This window comes from Amblyomma mixtum, chromosome 5 (assembly GCF_055824585.1).
Source record: "Amblyomma mixtum isolate Tamu chromosome 5, ASM5582458v1, whole genome shotgun sequence".
In the NCBI taxonomy this organism is placed as follows: Eukaryota; Metazoa; Arthropoda; class Arachnida; order Ixodida; family Ixodidae; genus Amblyomma; species Amblyomma mixtum.
In genome coordinates, this window is record NC_143016.1 from 150,499,528 (window position 1) to 150,518,058 (window position 18,531).

Genomic DNA, 18,531 nt, shown 5'->3' on the forward strand with positions numbered 1-18,531 from the left:
TGCCACACGTAACATAGCCCTTATACAGGGTGTTTCACCTAAGACTACATAATTTTTTAAGGCGGAAGCCTTTAATGCCTAATCGTTGAAGCAGGAGTTGAAAGAAATGTCACGCTTTTTCAGTTGGTCGAAATTGTCGTGACGTCGCAGTGCGCGAATTTCAAGCGGGGTCAATTGTACTTTGGCCATGCAACGTGTCTCGCATGGGCTCCCGCCTCGAAGCCACTTTTCGGCAGAAAGAGTCACCTTCGGGCTCGAATATTTTGGACGACATCCGGGCCATTGTCCAGTGCCTGCTGAAGCCGGATTTTGCCAATCTATGGACACCTAGGCATATTGCCGGCTGACTGCCAGCCTAGCCATCGAGCTCGACCTAGCTCGTCACCTCTCCGCCGGGAACTGAGCTCCCAGGGACCTGCAAATATGGAGTACGCCGTGGAAGGCGAGAAAATATCAGCGTCGGAGCTCGAGGACGGAAAATGGGAAACCATTCTTCGGTACCGCGACCGACAACGAGGCCTGAAGAATAAAGGGCCCGCATCAACCGACGACGAGCCTGCGCAGGGGCACGGCCAAGGCAAGTCTAATTCCAATTTTCCATCGCGAAAGAACGGGAAAAAGCTACTTGCACTCAGCAAGAAAGCCCTTCTCCCGCGCTTACCGACCGATGACTACAAAATCGTCTGCCGACCACAAGGTTGGAATCTGAGGGACTTTGCGCCCGGACTACTACTCTTCTGCGCCTGCGAGGTGGCCAGGCTGCCGTATGATACGGTGAAGAATGAAGACATTATCAGAGTCAATACGGCCAACAACACCTTCACGCTATGCACGTCCGATCGTCAACGGGCGACTGCATACGCCAAGATTGAAAAACTGAACCTCCAAGGTCAAACCTACAACGTGACGTCGTACGTGGCGGCGCCCGAAGACTCGGTAAAAGGGGTCATTTACAACGCCTACGCGGGAGACTCGCCCGAAGCGGTTCGCCAAGGCTTCGGAAACAGAAGCGAAGGAATAGAAGTTGTGGATGCCCGAAGGATCGGACAATCCAGAACAATACAAATCACCTTTTTTGGAAAGAAGCTACCCAGCCAAGTAATCTATCAGTGCGGCGTCTTTCGGGTCCACCCCTTCAGGAAGCAACATGAAGTATGCTACAACTGCAGGAGGGTAGGACACCGGGCCGATGTCTGCTACAAACCTACAACGAACCTTTGCCGCCGGTGCGGAGAAAATCACTCGCCTCCACCTGAGGAAGAACAGCCGACCTGCCAACCCGTATGCATCGTCTGCAACGGGGGCCACAACATAGGCATCAGGAACTGCAAATTCCGGCTGATCAACAAGAACAAACAAGAAACGCCCCATGGCAACCAGGCACCCAAGCAAGGGGACAACGACTCATCACTACACGGACACCAGTCTAGGCCCAGGAAGAAGGAACAGGGTGCTACCGGAAAAGGAGGAAGCCACAGCCGGAACAACTCCAGCTCCTTCCCGCCCCTGGGGAACCCTGCAGGGAATGACAAGAGAAGCTCGAGCCGCGGACGCAGCGATAGCCGCCCTTACAAAAATGACTTTTGAGCTTCAGTTGACGCCTTGTTGAGCTCCTGTTGAATGAACTGGAAACCAACATGAACTCAGTGTATGTTGAGCCTACTCACCACCTGCTACACGGAATTTTTGTTGAGCGTAGTCAAGAGATTTACTGTTGAGCAATTTGTGTTGAATTTAAGTTGAATCATCTCAAGGCAGCCGTTTCTAAGCCTAACTAAATGAAATCATTTCGACATGCATCGTGTAAACCGAACCTGATCACATTACACACATTAAGAACGCATGCAGCACCCATTAAAACTCTCATAAACCGCTCAAAGTCATTCAGGCATACCTACTTTGGAGGATTCGTATGTGCTCTCATAAGAAAGTGCGCTTAATTAATGCTTTATTTAAGTTGTTTATGAATGAATCAAGGTCGTCAAATAATAGACCGTTGCATATGAACTTGATTACTTCTACTACACATAAAATAAAGAAATATTAATAGTAATAACTGACATAACTTTGCTGATCGGCAGGCCACAACCTGCGCAGGTCCGGACACTCCTGAGTAGGACTATATAAGGTCGAAGCCGAGGTTGCACTTAAGATCGTATGAACTCCAAGTTCTTTCTATAGCCTCGTGTGCAGTACTGTCCCATGCTCTTTATCTGATGGATGTGTAGGGCTATGGTGCATATATGTATATAAATTTATATACATATGTGTTTGTGCGTTTGTGTGGAGCACTACGTCACAGGGGATGACGGCTTCACGTTAACGATAAATTGCAGCAATAAATATGAATATATCGCCTAAAATTGCATTGGTAGTCGGTCCATCTGGCGCAATACGAATCTATTCCCAGGATTTTTTTTGCTTTTTTACCCCAGCCAAGATTAAGAATGGCGTGTTGATTCACTCCCGTAATTCCAACATGAATTCAACATGAACGCAAAACAGAAATTTCATTGAGAATACTCAACTCTAGCACAGTGGCCACTTTTCCAATGAGTTTCAACTCGGCCTCAATAATTCACCAACACTAGCCCATCCTGGTCACAACAAAAATTCAATATGGCATGTTGAGTCTGCTCATGAGAACTTCAACACTGTCTCAAGAAGCATTTTTGTAAGGGCGCTCCAATAAAAAGTTGAGCTGGCCAGCAGAGGCCTCCCAATCTATTGACGCTCGAGAGAAGGAGTTTCAGATCCAACTACAATAACGAGACAGAGAAATTGCCAGCCTTAAAAAAGAGTTGGCTGACATTAAACGCCTGTTACAAGCGCATCAGGTGCAGAATGCCACTGCGGCTATTATGCCATTCACCGCGTCCCAGGCTTCGACCAATGAAGCGATGGAAACAGACGCTATTTGCCACACTCCCTCCACCGCGTCCCAGTCTTCGGCCCATAACGCGACGGACCCAGACGCCAGAATAGCAACTAAAAGACCGCTTCCTACAAAAGAAGGCGAGGAATCCAAAAGAAAGGCCGACGCTTCGGAAGCCGACACCTCGCAGCCATCGAAAGCGCCTACCAAACTCAGGGCAGACATCAATACTCTGTCAGAGAGAACTAGCGCTATATCAACAGAACAAGCAACCTTCCAAGGCCTCGTTACTACCAAATTTGCAGAGATAGATATTCGCTTTGCAACACTAGAGGGACAGGTATCCCAAATAGCCACCTGCATGCAGCAAATAATGGATAGGCTTACAACTATCGAGGTCCGCCTACCCCCCATCTTGGATCTGTCCACGACGCCACAACCATCTATAACCCAACATGGCACCACGCCAAAAATTTGAAATTTGGCAATGGAACTGCAGAGGCTTCCGCCGCAAGCGGGCCCACTTGCAGCTCCACATCCAACAAGCACCGTCTGTTCCAACGCCAGACGTGATTGCATTGCAAGAAGCTAGCGGCAGGGCTACACTGCCAGGCTATAAAGCATATCTGCCACCTCATTATGATACTAGTAACGCGGCCGGCTCCTTCACAACCACTCTGGTGCATAGAAATATCACCGCAATTCAACATTTTATAAATGATTCGGAAGAAGATTACACCCTACTTGAATTAGTACCAAGGCAAAAAGGAGACTCAAATCTCTTCATCCTTAATGTATACAACCCGCCCAGAAACAAAGGCAATGGACTCCCACACTTGTTGATAAACACAGTAAGGCTGGCTGCTAGGGCTCAACTAATAACTGTGGGAGTCTTCAACGCTCAACACCCAGCATGGGGATATACCAAAGCAACTCCGAAAGGGAACCTGCTCTGGCAAATCATACAGTCACTAGGGCTCACAACGCTAAACAACCCGAGTGACCATACACGCATGGGTAACAGTGTATGTGTAGACACATCTCCAGACTTATCCCTCTCTAAAAACGTCAAGGACGCAAAGTGGGTCAACACCGGGCAAAACCTTGGTAGTGATCACTTCATTCTTAGCATCACCTTCCCCAGGACAAAACTTAAAAACAAAGCAAAAGAAATACGAACCACGGATGGGGACAAGTTCAGGCAACTTCGCGACAAGACAGCTCCAAAGGAGATCGCTAACCTTAGCGACTGGGTTATCTCCCTGAATGAGGATGTCAGCTTTACTAGCGTTGTGGTGCCAGTTGAGAAGGAGCAGCAGATTACAGACTCAAAACTGTTACACCTGTGGCAGGCACAAAAAGGCCTCCAAAAACGCTGGAAGAAGCAAAAACACAACAAGCGGCTACGCAAAAAGATCGCTGACATCGAGAGGCGAATCGAGGAACATACACTTACTCTCCAAACACAACAATGGAACCAAATATGTGAAAGCGTCAATGGACAGCTCGGAAATAAGAAGACATGGCATCATCTAAGACACCTGCTCGACCCAGAACAAACACATCCCGTGCAACAAAGTCAACTGTACAGACTCATACATAAATATGAGGGTACAATTGAAGACCTAATCAAAGAGCTAGCAGAACGTTATCTAAACACGGATGATGGTACCACACAACCAGACTACCGGGGGACTCCTAATCCAAATTTAGACGCAGACATCACAGACGCAGAGGTCTGGTACGCAATTGGAAAACTGCGGACATCTGCGGCAGGACCAGACAAAGTAACAAATAAGACTCTCAGGAACTTAGACGCAACGTCGATCGCGGCGGTTACAGACCTTATGAACAAATACTGGCATGCAGGCAACATACCACCAGAGTGGAAACACGCGAAAATCACTTTTATTCCTAAAGCGGGTAAGAAACTCAGCACTGAGAATCTACGCCCAATTTCATTAGCATCATGCCTAGGCAAACTCATGGAGCATGTCATCCTCAATAGGCTCCAAAACTATGCGGAGGACATGAACCTCCTATCTGAAACAATGTTAGGATTCAGGGCCCAACTATCTACCCAGGACATACTCTTGCAGCTTAACAAGGACATAATTGAAGCTGACGAGGGAACAGGAACGAAAGCAATATTGGGTTTAGACCTTGTTAAAGCTTTCGACAACGTCACCCACAAAGCCATTTTGACAAACTTGTCAGAAATCAACCCCGGAGAAAGGACCTACAACTACATCCGATCCTTCCTCACTAACAGAACAGCAGTGATAATGGTCGGAACAATAGAGTCGGCCCCAATCACACTAGGAAGTAAAGGAACGCCACAGGGCTCCGTCCAGTCCCCTTTCCTTTTTAACCTCTCCCTCATCAAAATTCCCCCCAAACTGGCACAAATACCAGACCTACATCACACGTTCTATGCAGATGACATCACACTTTGGGTAACCAAAGGATGCGAAGGCTACATAGAAGACACACTCCAAGCAGCAGTGGACATCATTGAGGCATGCGCATGGGAATCCGGCCTCACTTGTTCTGAGCAAAAATCTGAACTCTTCGTGATCCGTCGTAAACAAAGAGGTAGGCGTACCACAACATCCCCCCCGCAAATAAACGTCTATGTTAATGGACGATCTGACAAAGAGGTACAGACCATGAGAATACTGGGGTTATATTTACAAACAAATGGAAAGAGTACTGACACACTCACTAAGCTAAAACGCACGGTAGAAGCGACGGCGCGATTAATCCGTCGCATAGCTAACCGCAGACAAGGGGTGAGGGAAAGAGATTTATGCCGCCTAGTGCAGGCCTTTGCGCTAAGCAGGATACTCTATGCCACCCCTTATCTCAAATTTTCGAAAGCAGAAAAGGACAAATTGGACAGTATGATACGGCAGGCCTATAAGGCTGCGTTAGGACTCCCACTAAATGCCTCAACCGAAAGGCTTATGAGGTTAGGAATACATAACACCTACAATGAACAGAAAGAAGCCCATTTAATGGCTCAAACAGCGCGATTAGCCAATTCCAAAACTGGCAGGAGTATTCTCACCAGGCTCGGAATTAACTTTCAACCTACAAATAACGATGCTAAAGTAGACCTACTCCGCGACTATAGGACGGCCCTAGTAATCAAACCACTCCCCAAAAACATGCACCCCTTAAACCATGAGGGTAGAAGACAAGCACGAGCCAAAGCCTTACATAACAAATACAGACAGTGCGCTGCAACACTTTATGTAGATGCGGCAGAATACAAAAATACCAATGCCTTTGCAATTGTGGTTGTGAACGAGAATGGTGACCACATCGTCTCGGCGACAATCAAAACGAAATCCTCTGAAACGGGAGAAGACGCGGCTATAGCCCTCGCCCTAGCACATACCCAAGGGAGCATCATCCTCAGCGATTCCAAAATGGGTATCAATAATTTCGCTAAACGGCGAATTACAAAAACCTCCCTTAGAATCCTTAACGCAACCAAATTCTCACCAAATTATTCCGAATTGATATGGGTCCCAGCCCATTCGGGGAATCCGGGGAACGAGGCAGCCCACAATAAAGCCCGAGGTTTCGTCGACCGGGCAGTGGATGAGTCTGGCTCCCTGAATTTCACGAAGGACTCCATGATCACATATCATGATCTCACCAATCATTTTAAATTAGAGAGGAGAATTTTCCCCCCTCCAGACAAAAGACTCAATAAAGAACAAGAGGTTACGTGGCGTCGTCTACAGACGAGATCGATACGCACCCCATCACTCCTCGCGCACATTTATCCAGATCTTTACAACCCAAACTGTGTACACTGTGGCCAATGAGCCAACTACGATCACATCCTGTGGGACTGCAAAATAGAGCCACCTCCGGGTGATTTAGTTACAGCTCCTTCTCTCGAGCGGTGGGAGACCGTGCTGGCTAGCTCTGACCCCAGAACGCAAGTTTTGGCGGTGGAGTGGGCTGACAAAGTCGTCGAGGGCTATGTACTCTCGACCACTTAACGCGACCTCTTGCCAAGCTCTTCCCGGCGAATAAAATGTTTTACAATCAATCCATGCAACTGTACCATGCAACCAATTAAAGGGCTTGTATTTGTCCGGCTAAAAGGATTAAAAGATAATAAAAAGACACATTCGCAGGGGAGTCTATATCGAGAAAGAACTGTTTTTTCTACTGCAACAAAATGAAAATGTGGATTGTTACAGTACTTGGAGAACTGCATAGGCCCAGCAGAGAACTTTCAATTCTACTTTGCAGCACATTCTATGATACAGTCGCGAAGCTTTGATTTTATTTATTTATTTGGAGCATTCTTTCCTACCCAAACCGTCTAGGATAACAGGGCTAAAGGTGCATGCTCTCTGCCTGACGAGAGCCCTGTCACCCATAAAGTGCTCAGACATGCACAAACGGTTAAAGCACTATTTAACAATATACAAGTGCTAACGCAATAATAAAAAAGAAAAAGAAAATAAGATCCAATACAGAGTTCAGTTGGTCTTCAAGACATGTATGCTTAATGCTATGAATTAAACACTTGGTACGTTCTGAACGAATTTTAGAATTTTTTAAATGCTCTACATTACTGCGATATGTCAGGAAAAGATGAATGTGTATTTAGAAAATTAGGAATTAAGTAGGGGTTGTTTTTCTCTGTCCTTAAGTTTATCTGCACCGCAAAGCTCTGTTATAACTTTGTTTGCTACGCTATACGCAACTTGAGAGTTGTAGAAAAATCTTGGCCACTTTCGACCGTTCAAGCCTGTTGCAGGAACACAGGTGCACACACTAAATACTGGCTGTTGCGGAAATAAACGAGCGCAGTTCTCTCAACGGAACGGGTGGATTGCTCGAGCTGAAATTTAGCAAAGAAATGGGAATAGGTCGACAGAATTTTTTCATGCAACATTTGTCCGGGTTCCTTGCCTGAATATATCAAAAAAAGTTGCATATTCGCATCGTCTGCGGCGACTCGCCGACGACGAAGGAAATGAAGCCGCTCTGGCAGAGATCGCACCGGTAGCGCCATCTCGTTTGTCGACCGTGGAGATTCGGCAGAGGAAAGGTGTTTTGCGGGATGTTTGAAGAGTCTTCTTCACCAAAGAAGTGTAGTTGTGATTGTGATCATCGATAAAGCAGTTTAGAAAGTGTTTTCAAGCCTTTTGCAAAACAACGTGACATTCGAAGAGCTCAAACAGCACGGGGCCATCCTCGGCGCTAGACTAGAGAACCTCGAGTCGGTAGTGTGCAGACAACTCGAACAGCTGACGAGGCACATCCAAGTCATAGGCCAGGCCTGTAATGTTAACATCCAAATTGATGGCCAATAGCACGTCGAAAATATGGCAATGGAACTGCCGCCATCTTGTCAGGAAACGATCGCTATTGCAACAGTACATCCTCAGCCAGGACTACCCGCCTTTAGCAATTGCAATGCAGGAGACGGGAGGGAACTGGAATATATCGGGATATAAGGGGTACGCTGCTAAGGATGGCAACGACACCAAGGTAGTAACGTATGTTAAAAGCAACATCGCGGTAATCCAAAACGACATTGGAAACCAGGAAACGGAGACAGTATGCGTAGAAATTTTAACTGGAAAAAAGAATAGGGGTAGCATATTCCTTCTAAATATTTACAGCCCACCAAAAAAGATGAAAGTAAAATTTGGCCCCATATTCAGAAGGGCAGCTAAACTCGCGGGGAAAAACCCCCTGATCATAATGGGCGATTTCAACGCCCGGCACCAGGAATGGGGTTACGTAAGTAACAACGCTAAGGGTCAAGCCCTACTGGATGATATAGTAGCATCCAATTTCTACATAGCCAATGACATCTCCTGTCCCACGAGGACTGGTAACAGCGTTACAGCGGACACATCTCCCGACCTTACGCTATGTAGGAACGCTGGTATTGTGAAATGGCGGAACCGACAGGAAGATTTGGGTAGCGATCACTTTCTGCTGGAGCTCGAGCTCAGCAGAAAAGTCAGCGTGAAACCTACAACCTACAGGCAAGAGAAGCTTACGGATTGGTATAAATTCAGAGCTATCAGAGAAGAACACGAGCATAGTGACATAACCTGTATCCAGAACTGGACGGCAACGCTGCTTGAGCATGTAGAAAGAGCAACTGAGGAGGTTCAGGTAGATGACTCCCTAGATAGAATGGACAGCAGGCTCTTCAGCATGTACAAAAGGAAGGAACAGCTAAATAACCAGCTGAAGCGCCAAAGGTGGAACAGAAACCTAAGGAGGGAAATAGCTAGACACAATGTAGAATAAGAAAGGTATGCTCGACAGTTGGAATCTCAGAGATGGGATAATAGATACGAGGAAATGGTGAAAAGCATGGGAAAATCTAGTACATGGCAGTTGCTCAAATTTCTTATAGACCCAAATAAATCTAAGACGGCTATGAGAACTGAGCAAATAAAAGCTAGGTATAAGTTTAATGGCACAGATGAGCAACTTATTGACGCGCTCAAGTCACTGTATATTGCTCACCATGGGGCCGCTAAATATGACGACTATAAGGGACAACCAAATGAGGAGTTGGATGCCCCCATATTAAAAGCCGAGGTCAGGATGGAACTGCTGAAGCTAAAACGAAGGTCAGCCCCGGGGCTCGACAGAGTAGAAAACAGAATGTTGAGAAATCTGGATGAAGAATCAATAAATAACCTTACTAGGTATCTCAACCAAGTGTGGAAAGCAGGCGCTGTCCCCGAGGAGTGGAAGAAGGCCAAGATCACGCTTATACACAAGCAGGGCAAACCTCCGAGCTTGGAGACCCTCAGGCCGATCTCACTAACATCATGTGTAGGGAAACTGCTTGAGAAGGTCATCCTGACCAGACTGACCAAATACATGGAGGATAACGGCCTCTGGCCAGATGAAATGGTCGGATTTAGGCCTGGGCTCACCACCCAAGATACAATGCTAAGACTCTATGGAGATATAGTAGATCAGCTGGACCTCGGCAACCTGAAGGCGATCTTAGGTATAGATCTTAAGAAAGCCTTTGACAATGTCAGCCATGACGCCATCCTTGATGGATTAAATAAGATAGCTGTAGAAAAAAATTACCGACGATTACGTTACTTCCTAATGCGAAATTTGAGCGCAGCAAATAAGCTGTTTCACCTTTTCGATAGATTGAGGCAAAGAAATCGAGCAACACATGTATGCGCTATCACAGAATTTTTTTTTTTACACGTATTCCTTTAACAAAGACTCCACTAACAGTTCTTGACAGTCATGAAGGAAGCTTTGTGGTCGGAGAAATAGACTGATATATGTTCGACTTGGTACAGCAATGCTTGATTCTCAAAGACGAGATCTATACAAGTGCCTCGCGAGGTTGTCACAGCCGTGGGACGCGTTATGAGCGAGAGGAACGGGATGTTCTCCCGCATAAGTGTTAGGAAATTGCTGTTTGTCTTTATGTCAACATTAAAGTCCCCCACTACTAACATCGGTGTGGATCGATGGACGGTTAATGCGAGTTGCAGGAAGTGCACGACGTCTTTCGTGAGTGCGGTAGGGGCGAAGTAGGCAGCTACTACCAGCAAGCCGTTGGACAACTTTGCGGCGCACAGTTCGCCAACTTCATGTGACGTGCCAAACATTTCGACTGGCATTGCAGAGAGACCTGTGCGCAAGTAGATAGCGACTCCCGCCGCTCTGTTGTGGTCTCTGCGAGCACCACAGCAGTATAGGAAATCTATGATTTCGAGAGGCTCTTCGGGATCCATCCAGGTTTCAGCAAAGCAAAGTACAGAGGAATGGCGCAGAATGTGATCGTGGTGTACGTCCTTGGCATGTGTGGCAAGGGAGCGTACGTTAAGAATGTGGTTGTGAATGATGAATCAAGTGCTGCCAGCGAATGACGCGTCCATTGGCTGTCTGCGTGTGTTACTGATGTGTGATTAACATGTTAAGCTTCGCCTGTAAGAGTGGAACGCGACAGCGTCTTGCAACGCTGCCAGGGAGTCCACAGAACGCCATCGCCAATTCGGCTGTACGCCTTGCTGGACGGTAAATTTATTTTTTGAGGAAAGGAGATGTATCTCTCTCGCATATCTGGGTGGACACCTGCACCTCGCCGTAAGGGAAAGGGGGAAGATGGGAGTGAACGAAGACGCCGTATTAGCTAGACGCGCCTTTGTTCATTCCAAACCATTCAGCTGGCATTACGGAGTGGCTAGCGTGCTCGTATCGCACTCCGGAGACCCTGGTTCGATTCCCCAACTCGACCAATTTCGTTCTCGGTTTTATTGATTTATGCGGTCTAACTAGAAAGTTAATTAGGCTATTTCATATTTATATTATTGCATTTCTATCCATCGTGTTCTGTCATTAACCTGTCAATTGTTGGAACTGTGTAGGATGTTCGACACAACGTATATGAAACGAGCAACGTCTTACTGAGTGGGAGAGATCGCGGCTTCGGCCACGAGGAGTATCTGTTCTCGCTTCGGCGAGCGCGGCTTCGGCCGCTTCTTTTTGAGCAGCGTCCGCTCCGGCGGACGCAGTTGTTGCTGCGACGCGCGTCTTTTCTTTCCTTTTTCTCTTTCCTCTTATCTTTTAACTCTCCTCTATCTGCACGTGGCAGCGGTGGTGGCTTGGCTAGAGCCAGTAGCAGGCCCGTGCAATTTCCTCTTCATCCTTCTCTCAGTCACAACAACAACAACAACTTACTGAGTGGGGAAGTGCGTGGTGGTGGAGGGAACGCGGCTTCGTACTTATCTGTTTTTTTCAGCAGCGTCTCCTTCCGCGGACGCTGCGGCGCGCGTCTTTCTTTTCTTTTCTTCTGACCTCTTCATGCTCCTCTATATTAATTAGGATAATTAATTAAGCAATTAACTAAACTCAGTCCAACTTAGTTGCAGCATCACTATACGATCCCTTTGATTGGTTGCATGGTTACTAGCCAAAGTACAATTGGCCCCATTTGAAATTCGCGCACTGTGACGTCACGAGCATTTCGACCAATTGAAAAGCGTGACATTGGGGGCGGAGCTGGTTACGAGGCCGACGCCGACGACGACGCGAAACCCAGGAACGGACGCCAAAGAGCTGCGCTCTAAAATACATTCCGTTTTTTTGTTTTTTTACAAAGCCCTGCGCACACGCGGCGCGCGCTGTTGTAACGTTTGTCCAGTGATACAGTCGAAGCCGGTGACAATGTGAACCGGAATATTCCGTTTATCTTCAATTTAGCCGAGAAATACACTTTTCTTTCTTTACTTCGCATACTGACGTGATTTTGCTCTTGTTGCTGTCCACGTTTCTGAAGTTTTGTTTGTTTTCAAGGAAAGACTCTCTCAAATGATCCATATATTCATTTGGCTGTCTCCTGTTTGAACATATAAATGACTTAAAGTACTCATAAAAAATAAATGAATAGCGTGTCATACGTGGCCTTAGATGCTATTTTTGCCTCCTGCAATGACGTAAAATATGTGCAACATTGAGGTCAATCTATGCGCGAAAGCGGTCCTGTATATTGCGGCCATTTTTTTTTGGCGTTAAAGGCCCGTTAATTAGTAGTATTTTCTTAATTAAATTCAATTTCTCTCTCTGCTCTCTCGTTATAGAAATCCGTGATTGGTTGAGCTTGTGTCCTGGGCGCGTAATGTTTCTGGTGCAGTGAATTTTTGTTTGGGCAAAATCTGTGCTTCTAGTACACTGAGTTGATCGCTTGTGTCGAAGTTAACTAGAAGAGCAAACGAAAAAAAATCGGAGAGACATTCAAGCTCCGCCTTAAGGGTAACACGTGATAGCATTAATGGGTTAGTGCCCATGCATGCGGATTTGGTGATACTGGGCTTTATGTTCATAGATCCCAAGCTCTTCATTCTCCTCTATATTAATTAGGATAATTAATTAAGCAATTAACTAAACTCAGTCCAACTTAGTTGCAGCATCACTATACGATCCCTTTGATTGGTTGCATGGTTACTAGCCAAAGTACAATTGGCCCCATTTGAAATTCGCGCACTGTGACGTCACGAGCATTTCGACCAATTGAAAAGCGTGACATTGGGGGCGGAGCTGGTTACGAGGCCGACGCCGACGACGACGCGAAACCCAGGAACGGACGCCAAAGAGCTGCGCTCTAAAATACATTCCGTTTTTTTGTTTTTTTACAAAGCCCTGCGCACACGCGGCGCGCGCTGTTGTAACGTTTGTCCAGTGATACAGTCGAAGCCGGTGACAATGTGAACCGGAATATTCCGTTTATCTTCAATTTAGCCGAGAAATACACTTTTCTTTCTTTACTTCGCATACTGACGTGATTTTGCTCTTGTTGCTGTCCACGTTTCTGAAGTTTTGTTTGTTTTCAAGGAAAGACTCTCTCAAATGATCCATATATTCATTTGGCTGTCTCCTGTTTGAACATATAAATGACTTAAAGTACTCATAAAAAATAAATGAATAGCGCGTCATACGTGGCCTTAGATGCTATTTTTGCCTCCTGCAATGACGTAAAATATGTGCAACATTGAGGTCAATCTATGCGCGAAAGCGGTCCTGTATATTGCGGCCATTTTTTTTGGCGTTAAAGGCCCGTTAATTAGTAGTATTTTCTTAATTAAATTCAATTTCTCTCTCTGCTCTCTCGTTATAGAAATCCGTCATTGGTTGAGCTTGTGTCCTGGGCGCGTAATGTTTCTGGTGCAGTGAATTTTTGTTTGGGCAAAATCTGTGCTTCTAGTACACTGAGTTGATCGCTTGTGTCGAAGTTAACTAGAAGAGCAAACGAAAAAAAATCGGAGAGACATTCAAGCTCCGCCTTAAGGGTAACACGTGATAGCATTAATGGGTTAGTGCCCATGCATGCGGATTTGGTGATACTGGGCTTTATGTTCATAGATCCCAAGCTCTTCATTCTCCTCTATATTAATTAGGATAATTAATTAAGCAATTAACTAAACTCAGTCCAACTTAGTTGCAGCACACTATACGATCCCTTTGATTGGTTGCATGGTTACTAGCCAAAGTACAATTGGCCCCATTTGAAATTCGCGCACTGTGACGTCACGAGCATTTCGACCAATTGAAAAGCGTGACATTGGGGGCGGAGCTGGTTACGAGGCCGATGCCGACGACGACGCGAAACCCAGGAACGGACGCCAAAGAGCTGCGCTCTAAAATACACCTATAACTACATCCGATCGTTCCTAAGGGACAGGACTGCTATCATTACCTTTCAGGGCATCACATCCTATGAGTTCCCCATAGGATGCAGAGGAACCCCACAAGGGGCTGTCCTCTCCCCATTTCTCTTTAATCTGGTAATGAGGGACCTTCCCCGCAAGCCTAGAAAGATAGAAGGCTTAAACATCAGCCTCTACGCAGATGATGTAAATGTCTGGCTAAACAAAGGAGGCGAATCAGAAATGAAAGAAAAGCTACAGAAGGCAGCGGATATCATTAACGAGCATGCGAAATGCATGGGTCTCAGCTGCTTTCCGCAAAAGTCTGAGCTATTTGTAGCAATGAGCAAGCGCAGGTAAAGGATACCGGCAATCGAGGTTACACTTGAAAATAGAACGATACCAATTGTCAAGGAAATAAGAATCCTAGGCATGTATATTAACAGAAAAGGGAAAAACAAAAGTACGCTAGACAAGCTCAAAGCGCAAGCTGAACTTGTCGTCAGAGCCTTCAGAAAGGTATCTAGAAGGCGGGAAGGACTCTCAAAGTCCAGCAAACTAAGACTCACGCTGGCCTTCATCGTTAGCAGGATATGCTACGCAACCCCATTCCTGAAAATAAACAAAACCGAAGAAAAGGCATTAGACACAATCATCAGAAAATGTGTCAAACGAGCGCTAGGGCTGCCCATTTCCACGTCCAATGATATACTGGAGAAAATGGGCCTGCATAACAATTGGAGAGAACTGACTGAAGCGGTTAGAACATCGCAAATCGAAAGGCTAACATCCACACCCGCAGGAAGGAAATACCTAGAGCTAGCGAAATGGGCAACCGTAGATAGCACAGTGAACACCAGAACAGATCTGGGAAGAGAAATAAGAGAGCATCTTATTATCGCTCCCATACCTAGAAACATGCATCCCATCCACGACAAAGGCAGAAGGAAAAGAAGGGTCGCACAGCTGACTGCTAAGCTAGGCAAGATGCCACAGGGAACCGTGGCCTACACTGATGCCGCGGTAGGCACGCTAGGAGACACCGTCTCCGTAGCCGTCGGGGACTCAGGCAGAACGTTACGCGTTGTAAGACACCTTGACTTAAAACCCCTTGTGGCGGAGGAGGTTGCAATAGCGATCACTCTAACTCAGCCAGGTACCAAATACGTAGTAAGCGACTGCAAAGCCGCAATTAGAAATTACAGCAAGGGACGCATCCACGAAATGGCGGCTAAATATCTAAAAGACTTTATCCCAGCCCACAATATTCTAATTATCTGGACCCCAGCCCACTCGGGTCTGGTTGGAAACGAGGCCGCCCACAGGCTCGCCCGCTCCTCTTTACCTCGGGGAGCCAAGGACACCTCATACGAATTCAGCACTAAAGAGGAAACCAATACCTTTAATAGCATCACAGACATTCAGAAAAAGAACAAAAGGATCTATCCTCCTCCGGATAGATCGCTTAGCTCGGCTGAGGCCTATGACTGGAGAAGACTCCAAGCTAGAAACTTCGCATCCCCGCTCTGGAGAAGCTGGACAGGAGGTGACACGAGGGAGGATGCGGAGGTGTGCGAGTTCTGCGGGCATACCGCTACACTCGAACACGTACTATGGAGATGCCCCAGTGCCCCAGGATATGGCAGAATCAATAATGCAGATGAATGGGAGACCATACTCAGAAGTGCCGACCTTAGCATACAACGACACGCTACCCGCCTGGCAGCAGAAGCTGCGCGACTATACCGTTGCTAGTCTTCCAGCTGCGACGCTGCCCCTCCCCGGACGCCTGCGTGCGGACCCGGAGGGGCACGGGTCTTCTTCTGGCGGAAATAAAGTTTCTTCACTCACTCACCTCCCTTGCCGGATCTCCACGGCTGACAAACGAGATGGCGCCACGGGTGCGATCGCTGACAGAGCGGCTTAGTTTCCTTCGTTGTCGCCGCAGACAATTTGAGTATGCGACTTCTTCTGACCCAATAGCATAAACATGACAAACAAACGTGGTATAAAAGGAGTCTGCTGAATAAATGTCATTTCTGTGCGAAATCTGAGCCCGAAATAGCGCCTGTTTAGCTGGGAGAAGCATTCTAAGGCGCAACAGGTTGTATAAAGTAATCAAAAGGCCGTCACCTCTCCTCAGCGGACTCCCTCTTATGAAAGGGCGTGTACTCGAAGACGGCTTACTTTCTTTTTACTCCTTATAGATTTATTCGCGCTTAGAATGTTGATCTCTTCGATAGGGCGCCGCGTTCTGATCGCAAAAAGGCTATTGACACCAAAAACGAAGCTTTTAAAAGCTAGAGAAACACAAAAACAAAACGAAATACTGGTGTCGCCATCATCGGCCGATATTGCAAGAATACCTAAGCTGAGTGCGTCGGCAGCGAATTTTTGAGCGGATCCCAGAGGAAACGCTATACCGCATTCATTTAAGGACAATGGGAACCCGTCCTTTTCGGTTAGGACGCCCCAAGTTGGAATTTACTGGCGGTAAGATTTTTAAGTGCAATTTATATGCAATTTCTAAATGGAATTGTAAGTGCAATGTCAACATGAAAATGCCAGATAATAAATATTTCCGCGAATCTTGGTACTGTTTTTTTGTATTCTTCAAAGCCGCCAGTAAGCGACTTAATGGTTTTGTTTGTGATGCACTGCGTGGCCATGTCGATTTATCGCATCCAGGCGGAGCTGATTCAAGGTTGTTCCAGAGTGTTAGGTAACTTTGCACGCCGTTACTCACGATAGCAAATAGCAAAGTATCAATGCAAATATCAATAGCAAAATAGCAAATTGCAAAATATCATATCGTCCACAGTAAAACTGAAAAAACGTCGAGAAAATGCCCCCCTTCTTGGTGTCCAAACGTCTCACCGATGCCTTGCGCACTGGCTACGAGTTGACGAAAATGCCTAGCAGTTACCTGCCTTTGAGAAAGCAATATTACTCCCAAGAACGGCCTTTCGCGTATTGGAGGCCACTTGGCACGTTTGACCTTTAGAATGACCCCTGACGTCATAGCATGCCTAGTGATGTCACAGCGTGACGTCATACTAGGAGCGAGAAACGGGCTACCAACTAGGCTCGTCGGGTAACGGCGGTCGCTTGGCGCGGCACGCCGCGCTCCTCCTGCTAGAGGCGCTAGTGACGTTATGGCGTGACGTCATACTAGGAGCGAGAGACGGGCTACCATGGAGGAAGGAAAGAACTAAGGAGAGGCCCTGACGTCACGTTTTGTGAAGCCGCCCCGTAACCGGAAGTTGGCTCGGCTCTCCTCACTATCTGCCTTCTCCACCGAGCTACGGAGCTGGGATCGCGTGCGGCTCGCAAGCGCTTAGTAAAAGAAAGGTATCAAAAAAACCGCGCCGCTCGCCGCTACACTCCTACACCTCCCTCCCCGTAAACACGCACCTAGACACAGACCGGCGCACAGGTGCGGTGAACCTTTTCAGACGCCAGGCGAAGAAAGACGACACTGCGCGCCGCTTATAGCTCAGCTCACCATCATCCTCGGGCTACCGTACACCCGCCGTGTGGCCTTCGAAATGCAGCTCAGCATCGCCGAGAGCGGCTTCATGTTTCTGTGCTGTTTGGTGAGGTGCGAAAGTTCGCTGATCAAAACAATCAACGCTTCTTCGCGTGTCGAAGCGCGGTTCCGGAGTGCCACCTTTTCGCGATATTCATTTCAATGCATCGATCGCTCCGCGTAGCGACACCAAGTTTGACGAACAAAATATCAAATGAGCGGTTATTTGCTGCATTTAAAAGCAATCCTAGATGCGTGCGTAACGTCACGACGCCAGGCATGTAGACTTTAACACGCAAGGCCGAACACACCGTGCCGAAAGCCCGTCCACCGCCACCGAGAAACACTCGGGCCCCTAGCAACAACGACGCTAACGATGCCGTACGCCGTTGCTAGTGGCCCGAGTTTTCTTAGCAACAACGACAACGTTGCTAGTGGCCCGACTTTTTAAGCCTAAATTTTGACGTCACTTCCGCCACATTCTCGCCAATGCATTGGGAATACGAAGGGCCTCTCCTTAGTTTTCCTTCCTCCATGCGGGCTACCAACTCGGCTCGTCAGGTAACTGCGGCCGCTTGGCAGGGCGCGCCGCGCTCCTCCTGCTAGAGGCGCTGGTGACGTTATGGCGTGACGTCATACCAGTAGCGAGAGACGGGATACCAACTCGGCTCGTCAGGTAACTGCGGCCGCTTGGCACGGCGCGCCGCGCTCCTCCTGCTAGAGGCGCTAGTGACGTTATGGCGTGACGTCATACTAGGAGCGAGAGACGGGCTACCAACTCGGCTCGTCAGGTAACTGCGGCCGCTTGGCACGGCGCGCCGCGCTCGTCCCACTAGAGGCGCTGCATATGCAGTATAAAACACCTGCTTTCGCAACCTGCCAGGCTTAACCAAAGCTAAGCCCACGCCGATTTTTAGAAATTAAAGACAGCAACCAGCACTCCA

The 18,531-nt window shown here is 47.3% G+C and overlaps 1 protein-coding gene across 2 annotated transcripts in view; it reads right to left on the reverse strand.

The window, feature by feature from the left end:
- LOC149344140 (arylsulfatase B-like) overlaps window positions 1-18,531 on the reverse strand; it is a 189,073-nt gene that overhangs the window by 121,792 nt on the left and 48,750 nt on the right. The gene's annotated exons all lie outside the window — the stretch shown is intronic.